The following is a 505-nucleotide window of genomic DNA, read 5'->3' on the forward strand; positions in this document are numbered from 1 at the left end:
AAATTTTATTCTTGGCTAGAAAGTATAGAATGTATCAATAACTACAGATAACATGAGAGAAGACATTAATTTTTTACAAAAATTAGTGGGATTTACACAATATTGTTCATGACTATAAAAATATATTGTTTTTAAGAACAATTGGAAAGTTAATTCATTCATTATTTTGGAAATTGTTTAGACACAAAAAAAGATTAATTATTATTAATGAAAACAATATGTTCATATCTACCTACTTATGTACATTTGGAAACTTCCAATATATCTCCAAATATTAAAATTTAAAAATTTATGGAGAAAATATATAACGGAAATGTTTCAAGTGAAATTTTGCATCAATGCTGTGTGCAACTACTTTTCAGTGAAGAAGTCATACTATTGTTCTCCAAGGAAGCATTTAGTCACTTCTTGGTCACAGCCAGCTACCCAGGGGGACTGAGTAGTTGAATCAGTGGGCTTGGGACCATAGTTGCAGGGGACATCAAGCTCAATTGGCATAACATAC

Source organism: Orycteropus afer, unplaced genomic scaffold (assembly GCF_000298275.1).
Source record: "Orycteropus afer afer isolate SDZICR_OR568_19922 unplaced genomic scaffold, OryAfe1.0 scaffold00108, whole genome shotgun sequence".
NCBI lineage: Eukaryota > Metazoa > Chordata > Mammalia > Tubulidentata > Orycteropodidae > Orycteropus > Orycteropus afer.